Source organism: Octodon degus, unplaced genomic scaffold, assembly GCF_000260255.1.
Source record: "Octodon degus isolate 3935 unplaced genomic scaffold, OctDeg1.0 scaffold00051, whole genome shotgun sequence".
Lineage (NCBI taxonomy): Eukaryota > Metazoa > Chordata > Mammalia > Rodentia > Octodontidae > Octodon > Octodon degus.
In genome coordinates, this window is record NW_004524627.1 from 7,167,051 (window position 1) to 7,181,394 (window position 14,344).

The window sequence follows — 14,344 nt, forward strand, 5'->3', positions numbered from 1 at the left end:
TAAACATTTGTCCTATTGATAGTTTAGAAGTTTCTCTTTTTTAACTCATATGAGTAGATAATACTTATAATGATTAAGATGATTGTTCAATTTGAGAGTTTTTTACCAATTGTCTTTATTTATCTGACTTTTTTTCAGAACCAGGGTTTGAACTCAGGCCCTTGCACTTGCCAGGCAAGCGCTTATTCTACTTAGCCACCTCCCAAGCCCCTAAAAAATCAGAAGGATTTTTTTTTGGGGGGTGCTGGATCAGGATGCCTTAAGGGAAGGTCTGGTAAGACATGAGTATCTCAGGATCAAACCACAGCATCCTGAGCCTGACTGCTTTTGTTATACAGGCTCTAAAACAACTGAACTAATGGGTAGGCCCCCATCAATTGTCTTTTACATATTAACTATTACAAAAGCAGTTGCTCAGGGACCGGGGAAATGGTTCAGTAGAATAAGTGCTTGCCTGGCAAGTGCAAGGGCCTGAGTTCAATCCCTGGTTCCACCAAAATCAATAAGTAAATAAATAAATAAATAAAAATAAATAAATACTTTTTAAAAAAGAAAAAGCAGTTGCTCTTTGTAGTACTACAGAAGTTTAAGCCTTATGAATAAGTTTTCTGATAATTCTATTTTTTCATAGTTTCTATCGAAAGAATGCATAACTTTTTTTTTTAAATACCAGGGATTGAACTCAGGATCTTGCACTTGCCAGGCAAATGCTCATTCTACTGAGCTATCTCCCCAGCCCCAGTAGTATACTCATGATTCTGTGCTTTCTATCTAGATGTTCTGCAAAACCTCATATGTTCCAAGGTGGGGCTTCTGTGAGGTGCCTTATCACAGGGGCATGTTTTCATCAGCTCATTAGTCCCCTGATGAATTTACTGCTAATTGTGACTTGGAAAGTGAAACCTCTTTGAAAGAGGCAGATCACTGAGGTGTGGACCAGAGGAGACTAGCTTCCTCCTCCTCCTCCCTTGACCTTTGTCTTTGCTTCTTGATTCCCTGTCATGAGCTGTGTTTTCTCTACCAGGCATTGTGATGAAGGCACGAGAAACTGAGCCAAAATAAACTCCTACTCACAGTTGTGGGTGTTGGGTATTGTGTTTTGGTGGCAAGAAATTAACTAAAACAATTGCTTAAGAATATCTTATTTACATGTGATAGTTTTTCCCTAAACATTATGTAAACACAATTTTCTACTTAAGATTTTATCTAGAAAATGACTTGGAAAAAAATTCTGCAGTATAATATGTAATTCAAACATTTCATACTTCTCTCTCTTTCACTATGTATCTATCTCCATGTGAACATTTTTGTATTATAGTGCCATATTCTTATCATGAAACAAAATATAGGTGTGGATGGCTGACAATAATTTACTTTTCTGAGAAGTTATTTGAAATTAAAGTGTGTCTCACTAAACCCAAAGTAAAGTAGCTCCAACAGATCTCTCTCTAATCTATCTCTAATCTATCCTTTCATGTTTCTTCCATTCCAGCATAACCCAACAGGCACTAAAGAAGATGCAAAATAGGTTTAACTTAATACACTATCACTATATCTGGTTTCTTTGTTTTACAAAACCACAATCATGTGAAAAAAATTCGCTGATTTCTCCCAGGACTCTGCAGTGGGAGTTTCCAGAACTAATAACAGATAAGCTTCTACTCAGAGAAACATGGTTGTAAAAAAGATATCATGTAGTTTTGTCTTTTTTTCAGCTGTGCAAAACTTCTGTAGATCACTCTTTATTATAAAAATTGTGAGATTCAATATATAAATTGGAATGTGCATGTTAGAAACAGTTAGAATCACCAAAACAAAGCATCACAAAACAAGTGACTTTCACATCAAACACTAACTTTTCCACCTTACTCTGGGATCCAGGTGCCAGCTTGCCAGTGTCTTCCTGATCCTCTCTGCTTGGCTGGCAGATGGACCTTTTCTCTGTGTCCTGCCAGGGCCTTTCCTGATGTGCATGAGTCTCTCTTGTCTGTTTCTTTCCTTGGAGGGCAACCATCCTACTGGAATAAGGCCTCAGCTTTATGGTCTCATTTAAGCTTAGTTAACCTTCTAATAGCTCCATCTCCAAGCACAGTCACAGTGCAGGGAAGGCTTCACTATATGACTGTGGAGGAGGGGCTGCGGTCTTCCTGTGACAGTGCAGAAGTCATAGACAGGTTCATAGCCAATCTTGAAGCAAATGTTCATGCACCACCAAGTCAGACATAGAGCATCACCATCTCCCAAGTGCACGCTTTGTGAATGCACAGCCCATGAGTCCTCCTCTGATCTTGTCTTTCCTCACACTAGATGGAACCACTTGCCTGATTTTTTAATGTATTTAGTGCAGAATCTACACAGTCTTACTACACAGATCGGACTCATAGTTATCCTCCTGTTTTCAGCCTTCTAAGCACTGGGATTATAGGCACATGCCACCATGCCCAGTCCCATTCACTGTCTCAGCACACCCCTGGGGTGGGGCCATTACAGCACACTGGGGATTGAACCCTGATCCCTGCACCTGCCTAAGCAGTTGCTTTAATCCACTGAGATATCTGACTGGCCATTGCCTGATTTTTGTAGTACTGATTTTCTGTATTCTGGTCATGAATGTAAGCAACAGCTTCATACAAATTGGTCCACTTTTGAGGAAGAAGCTGGGCTGCTAATGTGCTGTTTTGCGTCTTGATTTTTCTGCACATTTTTTTTCTGAGAGTAATTATAATGCATTTGGTTTGCTCATGTTGTTCAAGGAGAAAATGTCATGAAGTCTCCTTCATAATTAATTAGTTCTGTCATTGTAGGGTGAGAACAGCACAAACATATAAAAACAAGTGGATATGGTTGTTAAAAATAATCTTTATTTACACAAGAAACAGGCAGCAAGTATGCAAGCTATAGTTTGTTGACCTCTGGTATAAAACATTTTCTCTTCATATTAGTTTATTCATACTTTCTTCTTTTTTCCCTCCACTAATCTCAATTTTTTCTAATATTAATAGCATTTAAAGTTTAAAAAATAAAGTTTTATAAAGTTGGTAATTCTAATATAAGCCACATTGAAATCCTAGCACTTGGAAGGGTAAGGCAGGAGGATTACTACAAGTTGAAGGCCAGCCTGAACTACCTAGCAAGATACTGTCTCAAACAAATAAACCACTTGATGCATCCATTAATGTTTTTGTTTTTGATGTTGTTCATGGTTTTATTTTTCCCTATGTGTTCAATTATAACATCTTTGAAAAAGTTTTCTTCAGTGTTGAGTTCCAAGAGAAAGAAATATACACAGGGGATCTATGAGAACTATCTATTTATTTTCAAGCATTTCAAATTAAATCGAAGACAAAAGGGCTTGAGGGTGTTTTTTGTTTTGCTTAGGCCACTCGGGTGATACGAATTTGGCTTTGGACCTCCATTTACAATGTCTTAGGGGTGGTTTCCCCTCCCAATACCTTACCTATAATGGATGCAGCTTCCTTAGATGTCGCTTAGGGTTTGAACCTGGGGGCCTTACATGGAGCCTGTGAGTCTCTGCTTAGCGAGCAAACGCTGTCTCCTTAGCTGTGCCATCAGGACTTTTTGCTCCCTTCTCATAGGCCGTGAGAGGTACTTTAGTGAAAGTTTAGACAAACATTCCCAAAGGAAAAAAAAGTCACCTCTGCCCTCCCTCAGCTCTCTCCTGCCTTTTCCCCTTGATTTTTATCCTACCACCTGCTTTCTACACATCTTCACATCTTCAATATATCTAAGGCTTTGAAAAATTTATCTAAAAATTCTATTACTGAGATGTTCTGAAGGAGGAGAATCCATTCAAGTAATTGAAACTAGAAAGGAAAGTCTGAAAAACCTTTTGGGAGACTTTGGCATCTTTTACCTTTTGCTGTCTATTTTGAAGGTTTCCTGGAAATGATCCTTGAATTTTTCCCTTTGTAATAAACTATTGACCTATCATGAATTGAGACTATAAATTCTTGAGTTGAACCATTAAATATTAAATTTGGTTGTACTCTAAAAAGTCAGTCACAAAAGATGAAACATGGGGCGATGTCACACAGCCCACCCTGCTGTTCTGATGTGCTGAGTACTAGTGGGAGCTGAGGGTGCTGTTCAAGGTGTCCCTAGATTGATAGCTGAGTTTCTACCATCATCTGTCCTCAGTCTATAATTTTAGCCCTCCTCTGTCTTGAATACAAATCCAGGTGGTAAGCAGCCTCCCCCTTGAGTCCCCTGTCAAAGGGCTCAGGCTGCTGCCTGGTTCTAAGCCCTGAGAGGTCAGGAGTCCCTGTTCTGATCTTTTATATTCTCCAAGCACTTCGGATTTGGCATCATGACAAGGGTACCTGAAAGAAAACTTCTGTGTTTTTACCACCCACTAAGTACAAATGCTGTAATATTTTATGCTATACAAACCACAAGGGGAGATCAAATATATAGTAAAAGTCCAATTTTTAAAACACTACGACAGTAAAAGATACACTGTCATTAGCCTTTCTCAAGGTACACCTGCTTACATGGAATGTGTTTATTTATTGTTTGTGCCACTTTCTGAAGCAGTTTGGCCATCTTATTTATGAGTGTCTGTATAAGGTATAGCAAAAGATGCAATAAATATTGGTGAGTCCTCGCCCACCTTATTCACTGGCTCTGGCAACATGGCCCTTCCAGCTCTTCACCAAAGTCACACTGTTTTGAATCCACTCATGATGTCCAAATAGCACTAAAGCAGAAGTAAAGACACCCACAAAAGAGGCTTTCCAGAGCTGCTTCAGAAAATGACAAAATAATAGAATACATGTGTTCAATAGGGGGTATTTTGAGTGGCATTAATGGCAATGTCTTTCACTATAACATTTTTTTTAAATAAAAACATTAAGCATTCCTTATATTAGTTGACCGTGACTAGTATGATGGTTAATTTTATGGATCCTCTGCTCCATTATACGTGGGAGTCCCCATGTGCTGGGCAGTAGGACTCTAGTGTCTCCTTTGTTGTTTCTTATCAAATGACTGTGACACTGCCTTACAGACACCAGCAAAAGCTGGTACCAAGCTGCAGGCACAAGACACTGTCAAGATCACCTTTCCCTGTGGAAGTGTGACCAGACTTCCAGTTAAAAATTTGTTTGGAAACTTCAGGAATATTAGATAGCCTAACAAAGAAAGCACTGAAAATGTTACTCTTCTAGACTTCATGTTCATTCTCATGGATTTTTGCATTGGACTTTTCCATGTCTGACAGTCAGAGGTCATTTTGACTTTTCTATAAATAAACCCTGATAGCTCTTCATATTCTTCAGAGTGTCTGCCTTCTTCTTAGATCTTGTGTCTATTCTGGGATTTCTTTCTTGCACATTAGCTTCCACATTATCAGTGGTCCTTATACATACTAGAGGCGTCATTTAATCAGACAAAATCAGCCAAGCATCAGTGGTGTTATGGTTTGTGTCTAGTTGTTCCCCCCAAACCTCATGCACTTATGGGGTAGAGAACTCTAGAGTTTATGATTAACTTATGATCCACTGGGATTATAGGTGATCTAAGGCTAAGATTATGGGTCTTAGTATTGCTCTGGGATTATGGCTGTCTCTGTGTGTGTGTGTGTGTGTGTGTGTGTGTGTGTGTGTGTTTCCCCCAGCCTGGGGCAGAGAGCCTGAATGTAATATAAGAGAGACAAAGTGACAGACCCTCTTCCTGTTGCCATTGATTTCTGTTGACATTGTAGCTACTGCTCCCCACATGGGCTCTGACTCATTGCTGCTACCATGAACTGCTGCTCTCTGCGCTGTGCCCCTCTGCCTTGGAGCCAGCTGAGTAGGGACTGAAACTTCCAGGAGCTGTGAGCCGAATAAACCTTCCCTTCCTTCATTTTGGCTGTCAGGTATTTGTCCCAGCAATGAGAAAAGAGTATCTGAGACAAGTGGGCTCCAGATCATTCCTAATAACACTGCCAACACCTGAACAAACTTCCAGATATTTTTGTCACTTCCTTTGGTCCCCAATGTTATAGGCCACAAAGCTGATCAAGGCACTCCTATACAGTTTGGTATAAATGACACCACTGTTATATGGTTCTATATGGTAACAGTTGCTTCATTTCTTCCTCAGGAACTTGGTGATAGATCAAATCAGATGAAATCACCAAGGTTAACTCTGACCTCCACAAGCACTTACTGGGCAAAATTTTTACAAGGAGATCCAAATCTTCATCCTCAAAATATGCTAACGCTGCCATTTCCTAAGTGTGAGTCCTAGCACAAACCCAAGGAAGATTTACACATGTACAGCCCTCTTTACTTCTCTCCCATCACCATTGCTGTGCCACCCCTCTTGATCTCATAAATATCCTTATATTTTATACTCAGGGAGGAGGGATAAGATCTAGTCTTCGCAGGATACAGGAAAATGAAGGTTGAGGGACTGGCCTGCTACAAGGTTGTATATAGTTAGATTTCTGGATTCATGTGTAAACATAAGAATTATATAATTCTTTATGCCTATTTTTAAAATATATTTTAATTTTTTTAATGTTTTTTCATCATATTCTGTAGGCACTTAAAGTTCAGCATATTAATACTTGATGAAAAATACCTGTTCCATATTATGCCTAAGATGTTTGATATGCAGACAGATAGTGAGGTTAAGCTTAACAGCCTAGGTTGTATGGTAATAACAATAAGCTTGTCTTCTGGAAGGTTAATATCCTAAGTTTGCAGACCAAAATTAGAGAAAAATGAAAGCCAACATTTTGGCCCTATCCTTCTAAGGTAATTAAGACTCAGGACATATGAGAACTTGTACTGTAATGTCATGTAACTCGGTAGTGGCCCAAATTTTCTCATCAAGGAGATTATGGGGCCACGGAGGAAAGTGATCGATAATGTAGAGTGTGCCTAAGGAGAGTCACATGGAGAGAAAACATTCTCTCAGGTTTTCAGGGGAGCACATTGGCCAAGCAATGGCCGTGACTCATCCACATGGCTGACACTGACAAAGGATCTACAATCTGAGGTACAGGATCTCAGGATAAATCTTGAGGGGATTTCACTGACCTTATCAGACCCACAAGCTACAACTCTTGTTGCATAGTTCTTGCTTTACCTTGGTCTTAACCATCCAGCAGAAAAGTATAAAAATGAAGTATAAGAGGTAAAGCCATGCTGTTATGTTGAACTGTAGGGGACTCAGGTCAACAATTTCTAACATTGCCAGTCAAGCAGAAGACCCAATACTATTATGGACTACTGGACTCTTTTGGAATATTTTGCTGAGTTCACAAACCTAGAATATTTAAATGATAGAACTAAACAAAAAAAAAAAAAAGAGATACAGATGAATGTCCATTTTGTATCTGTGTATTCAAAGTGGTTAGAACAGATATATAGTTACATTTCTTAATGAATAGAGGGATTTTTTGTAATAGTGCTTGTAAATAGGATATCATGTTCGCATCTTGTACAGCAAATAACCACTAGGAAGAGAGTATGCAATGTGTTAATTATTAAAACTGCATACCAAAATATAAATAAATAAAAGATCTACTCTCCCATCTCCTCAGTCTTGGTCGTCATTTTTTTCTTTTTCTTTTTGTCATGTCCTTGATTGGCACACTGCATAGAAGACAAAATAGGCCTGGTTAGGTAACATGTTTATATCTTCACATTTCATAGTGTGTCAAAGAGTGGGAGCTGAAGATTTTCCCTTGCATATCCTTTATGAAGCTTCTAGGTCATTCTTAGATGTTCCAGAAGAAACTCCTTGAAAAAAAAAAAAATCTCAGCAGCCAAAGAAAAGCAGAACTGGATAGTAGTGATAACAAAAAAAGCAAAGTTTAACCAGTGAATGTAGTAACAAGGTAAGAGATCTTGGTATATAACTGGGCTGAAATATGAATACAATATAGAAACATGGGGCTCTCTAGTCAAAGAACAAAGTAAAGGAAAGTGGAAGGAATTGGGAAAAGATTCTTTCTATACCAATTTGAAGATTCTTAATAAAGAATACAGACTTAGTGCAGACTAAAAATGAGCAGATGACAAAGGTAAAGTTTCTGGTTTATCTGACTTAGGAAAATTCTTACTAAGATCTGGCTCTGAAAGATAAGATCCAAAGATTGAAACTGGCTCAGATGTCCGTATTTTGTTTTATTTTATTTCATTTCATTACATTTTTTTACTTTAACACTAATCTAAGAGGTTTATATTTAGAATTTGGTTAAGGAAGTAGTCTTTGTGACAACAAAAAATGAAAAATAAACGGCATTATAAATTTATATTTGGAAATGAAATATTTTCTAATGAAATTGCATTAAAATTATATATTACAATCCAACAACACTCTTTTTTAATGTTTTACTTTTTATTTATTTCTTCTGATGGTTTATTTTACTATATAAAGCATTTAGATTTCTTATTTTACAATTAGTTTTTGAAGTATAACAATTAATGTCATTAAAGTATCTTTGTAAAGCTCATGGAGAATGCTAAATGTAAAAGAGAAGATAAACTAGTAGCCAAGAGAGAGAAACTGATTTTGGAAGTAGAAAAAGCATCATGTCATATGGATGAATTTACAGAACTTCCAGAGCTGGACTGCATGCAACAAGTCTGGTAAGTATCTAAAATAGTATGACACATTGCCATAAAGATATTGTGAAATAAGAAAATATTCAATTGGGAAACTGAGATAGGGAGTTGAGAGAGAGAAAGAAAGAAGGGGAAAAAATGAGAAAAGTAGGAAAAATGGAAACAAAGCTTCTTAAATAGATAAGAGGTGTTGAAAGGAGGTTAGGGGAATAGGGAAAAGTGAATCAAGTTATGTCATGTACAAGTACTAACTTCCTATATATGAAGAATGAAATCATTACATATACTTAAAATGTACCAATAAACTTAATCTAGAAAAATTCTTGAAGGCAACATAATTGATTTTAAACAAATTAATATGAAAGTCTTTAAACGTTATTAAAGACTTCTGTGTAATACTTTTGTGAGGCAGGTGTGTACTTGCACACTTGGCCACAGTGTAAATGTGATCTTCACATTGCTGTTCAGAGGGGGTTCTGCCTTAAGGAAGCGACTGCACACCCAGAGGCAATTCTGTCATTCTTCTCTGCAATCCAGCCAGAGCTACTGCTCCTCCAACATCTTCATCTCTCCAAAGCCTTTCTCTGCATTTCATTTGCATAGCCAGAATTCATATCCAAATGTTTTGCCTGAAAAAAAAAATGGAACTCCCAGAAGAACATTAGTCTTTAATTTCTAGAGAGAAGAGCATTGTTTCTTTCTTCTAATAAATAGCTTTTTTACCATCCAGCTTCCTACCTACAAGGTTTTCAAAAATGTGTGATTCAAATTTCAATTAAGGGTCCTTAAAACTCTGTTTTATGCTATTTCCTCACACCTCTTTTCATGAGCTTTTCTCTAGATGCTTAATAACTTACCTAGCAGATACATATCTTATTTTTATGTTTAGTTGAATTTTTCACTAATATGGTAATTAAGTATGATCTATTAAGGTAACATGTGATGTGTGGGATTCAGACTGAAAACACAGGCCAGCATGATTGAATGGTAAATGAAGTGAAGGTAAGAGCCAGGTCAGCCGAGGAGCTGCAGTGACAGAGTCCACCCCTATTACATAAGTCTGCCCTTGTCCATGCAGCATTTGGTGCCATCCAGTGGCTACTGTGCCCATTGGAGACTGTCATGCTGGGAATTAGAGCTGGAATCCAAGGACCACAGGGTCAGATGGTCCCTGTTCACTGGCCAATTCTGTACTAGGTGGAATAGGAGAAGTGAAGTCTACAGGAGCAATCCATGATGCAGTTCACTGTGACCTTCTCCTTACAGAGAACCAGAATTCCTTTTCTTCAAGGCAGGTCATGGGAGCCAGCAATCCCTCTCTGCAAAGCCACTGGAAAGCCTAAACAATATTACTCTAACTTTCTCCCTGACTTTGTGCAAACAACTGGTCAGAGAGCAATTCTTTGACTTAACTTGTGTGATTATAGGTCATTTTAGAAGGAGTCCTGCTTTGCACCTGGGAAGAAGAAATGTTACAGAGAGAGCTGAGGAGAATCCAGACAATCTTGTGGGGTTTCTTCACTCATCCAGTCTGCATAAGCTCACACATTTTTGTGCACTTATATTTCCTCCCAGCTGTCTATGCTTCACTGAGCCTAAACATCAACTTTCCATTATGTTGACAATATGCTGAAGAAAATGAAATTTTAAAGAGCAAGTGCTAATTTAGACTGTTTTAGAGGTTTCAGTTTATCATTGCTTGGTCCAGTTGCTGTGGAATTATGATGGGAACATGCAATAGAGGAGGCTTCTTCTTATTATACCCAGTAGGCAGAGACAGGAAAAAGTCAGAGCCCTAGTATCTCCTTCGAGGGCATGTTCCAGGGTCCTTTGTTCACCCACTAAATCCACTTCCTATAGATTTCACCACTATGAGCAATCCTTCAACACCTGTGCCTTCAGAAACACTCAATATCTGGACTACAGAAATAAGAATGAAAATGGGTAGGTCATCCTAGATCTCTGGGTTTTTACAGTGAAGGTTCCTATGTCATGTCAAACCATGATCAAATACATTTCTCATGAATTTCTTTTGTTAACCTGCCTTTTATTATAGTAGGCCAGCTAGAATATTTTATGATGGACAGGAAAGACGTATCCTCTTCTTTCTCTTACCAAAGTCCCAAAGAAGAGAATTTTGTTGACTTAGAAGGCTCAGGTAAAGGAAGGTTGCTGTGAAGTTGAGGCCATCATTAGCAATACAGAGGTTCAATCCTGAATTACATATATAAATAAAATAAAAACTTCCAGGAAGATGGTTGAGTGGTGAGCAGCAATAAATCAGTCCCTCTAAGATTCAGAAATCAGGAACCAGAAAATTCTAAATTTAGGAAGAAAAGAAGGAGGGTCCACAGGACACAGGAAGGATCTAAAGAGAAAATTGGAGCCCACAAAGTAGAGATAAACTTCAACTCAGAAAAAGGAGAGAACTTTCTCGCCAGCTCTCACCTTGTGGCATGGGAGAAAAGGATTGAATCTACAAAGACACTGTAATGGTGGATGGCTCCAGAGTCCTCCAGGGAAAAGCACACCAGTGGAACAGAACAGTGGATGCCGTATATTACAGCATCTGGTAAGTGACTCCAGCCCAAACAATTGGCATGTGCCCAAAGAATTGGCATGAGAGGGTGCTTTGTCAGATGCCACTTTACGGAAGGACCAACTGTGGGACTACCAGAAACCTTGAGATTATGTCATCATAGGGCTTCTGGTGTTGAAATTCCACAGCAACTGAGTAAGAGACAACTGTGGGTAATATCCAGGGTCATGTAGGAATAAGAAAGCCAGCAAGAGACACCCAGAGTGTTGTAAGCTAAATGTCTCAGGTCCCAAACCCACAACCATAAGCCAATATCAACCTAAACTTCTGTGGATTTGAAAGTACCAGAACTGGAAACCTATGTTAATCCTACTGCATGCTGGCTTGGATTAATCCCCAGGGGTATGGCCTCTGACTGCCTCCCTTATCTAAAAGCAAGAGCAGAGTTCTGAATTATTGCACACCACTGCAGTGCATGATGTGAGAAGATAACCACAGGCTCAAAAATCACACATAAAAAATTTCTCTCTGCCTCTCTGTCTTTCTGTCTCTGTCTGTCTGACTCTCTCTCTCTCTCTCTCTCTCTCTCTCTCTCTCTCTCTCTCTCTTTCTCTCTCTTTCTCTTTCTCCTGTGTGACTGTGTGTTGTATGTATATATGTGTATGCTAACAGTTTGAATTTGTTGAGTGTCTGTTTTTATTTATTCTTTTATTCTAACCCTCTTTCTTCTCCAGCTTCCTGAGGCTTCAGGAATATTCCTTTGTCCTGCAGTCATTTTTCCTCATCATTTTCTTGTATTTCTTTTTTTCTTTTATTTCTTTAAAATTTTCTCTTCTTGGGCTAAAATCACTCTACTGAGTCACTATTTACTATATATAATTTTCTGATTTCTCTTAGATCATGTTATGGTTAGTTCTGACAAACTAGTAATTGTCACAGTTTGCCATTTCCTAGTCTGTGCTTGATGCAGTTATTACTGTCTGCACACTTTAGCCAAGGTGACATAGTAATTGTGTTCAGCTGATCTTCCTTTTATGCTAATAACTAGATTGGTTGGGTGTCTAAATGATACTACAGTCCGGTACCATACACCTGTGTGTGAGACCAAACAGGTAGCAATATTTCATTCCTAATAAAGTGAAGAGGGAGGATCTTATGACAGATTCAAAAGTCAAAACCAACTATGCTAGTAGACATTTTTGAGAAATAGTCATTTCTTAACAAGTTCCACATACTAGTAATAAAGCAATTATAAGCCCAATGTAAAAAGTAAATGAGCTATGTTTCAGAAATAAAAATTAGATAACACAGAAGCAAGATGCAAACCATAATCCTCAATTTACCTAAAGCAAATCAAGGGAATATTAAGAGGAAGAATTTTTAAAAACTCCCAGGTCAATTTTCTGAAATGGTTACAGTGGATATAACAAAACAAATAAATAAGTCTCTTGATAAAAATAAAACAGAGATAATTGAAAAGATGACAACCATAATGAAGGAAAATTAGTGAAAGTAGAGATAGCTACACAAATAGAGGGATTTAGGAAAGAAGAAAAGATGGAAATCATAAATGTCCAGCATAGAAAAGAACTGGATGCAACAAAACAGACTCAAATAGAAACTCCTGAGATTAAAAATGCTACTGAAAGCTTGTGCAGCTGAGTCAACCAATGTGTGTGCTTCTTGTTTTTTTGTTTTCAGAACCAGGGGTTGAACTCAGGCCCTTCTGCTTGCCAGGCAAGCACTTATTCTACTGAGCCGTCTCCCCAGCCCCCCTGAGTCAACCAATGTGAAGACAGAATACCACATCTAGAAGAAAAGGTGTGGTTGGTGGTCATCAAGTGAAAACTTCTTAAAAATATCAAGGGTTCCCAAAAATTGATCCAACATTCGATAAACAATGCAAAGAAAAATAATATGAGAATAATTGAAATCAGTAAAGAAACAGAAGACAGCATAAAACCACAAAATACTTGCTTATAGAATTAATAGCAAAAAGTTTTCCAACCGTGGGAAAAAAAATTGAGATATAGATAACTAAGGCATGCAGAAATCCAAATAGCAATGATCAGAAAATATAATACCAAGGTATATAATAATTGAGATTCCAGAAATTTTACACAATAATAGAATAGTAAATACTCTTAAAGAAACAAAATAAATAATACCCATCAGAATCACAGCAGATTCCTTTTAACATAACACCTTAAGTCAAGGAGGACTTAGAGTGAATCATTTCAAGTCTAAAAGAAAACATCCTCCAACCCACTTTAATGCACTCCCACAAAAATCTTTTTCAAAATTTTTGAAGAACTAAGACATTTCCATGATAAAGAGCACCTGAAGAAATTTGTGTCCACATACAAGCACTCCACAAAGTTCAAAAGGATATTCTAGAAAAAGACAGTTCCAAAAATCCCAATAGAAAGAATTCACCAAAAAAAAGCTAACATTAAACAGATGAGAAAGAAAATCATCAAAAGAAAAATAATATGATAAGAGTAAGTTAATATATACCAGTTATAACCAACAAGGTGTATGCTCTCATTTAGCCAACAAAAAAGAAAAGAATGGCAGAATGGATCAAGGAAAAGGGTCCATCAATGTGCTACACAAACATTGATCTCAAAAAGAAACTCATGGACTTAAAGTCAAAGGATAGAAAATAGGTGCACCACACTACCCGACCTAGCTGAAAAAGCAAGGGCAACTATTCGCTTTTCAGACAAATTGAGTTTCAAGCCCAAGACTTATCAGACAGACAAAAAAGATTAGTAAGTACTTGTTAAAGGAAGAGTTCAAGAGGAAAACACAAATTTTTTTTTGGTTTTTTTTGCACTTTCTTTTTTTTAATTTTTTTCAAAGTTTTATTGATAAACAGATAGCAATGAGACAGTTTCAAATTCAATCGGAAGCACAGTTTCAACAAATAATACACTGCATATATTCTTCTTAGTGGTTAATTGCTGTACAAGAAGTGGACTTCTGAAGCTATTTACAAACACCATTAGAACAAATCCTTCTATTCATTAAGAGAATGCAACTATATATCTATCCTAACCACTTGGAATTCACAAATACAAAATGGACATTCATTGGTATACCCCATTTTTTCTAAGTTCTGTTATTGAATATTATAGGTGTGTAAACTCAGCAAAATATTCTAAAAGAGTCCAGTAGCCCATAATAGCATTGGGTCCTCTGTTTAACTGGCAATGTCAGA